Genomic DNA, 467 nt, shown 5'->3' on the forward strand with positions numbered 1-467 from the left:
CTGAGGCAAGAGCAAGCAGAAAAGCGTCTGCACTGTGTGTCTGCGCTATGTCAAGGTAAAATATTCGCACGTTCTGTTGAGATTAGACTGCTGTAGAACTTTATGTTGCGTAACCATGGTTCTCAGAAAAGCATGAGTGAGATGTCTCACAATGGGATGGCCTCTGCTTATTTGCTAGACAGGTAACCTTCAACTAGCGTGTTTATTTACAGTGCTGATTTCTTTTATAGAGTAGGGCTGTGCAATTAATCGTATTTTAATCGCAATTACGATTTTGGCCTGCCACAATTACGAAAACAACATAATCGAAATAATATATATATTTTGCTCTGCTAGGTTGTGACAGTGCACTGCAACATATTTGATCTAATTTATTTTTATTTATATATGTTTAGTAGCTTGTGGAAGTGCGCTCCAAAATATTTGTTGATCTTGTTTATTGGTATTTATTATTTTGATATTATTTA

The sequence above is a fragment of the Notothenia coriiceps genome, unplaced genomic scaffold (genome assembly GCF_000735185.1).
Source record: "Notothenia coriiceps isolate Sejong01 unplaced genomic scaffold, NC01 NC01_scaffold00024667, whole genome shotgun sequence".
NCBI lineage: Eukaryota > Metazoa > Chordata > Actinopteri > Perciformes > Nototheniidae > Notothenia > Notothenia coriiceps.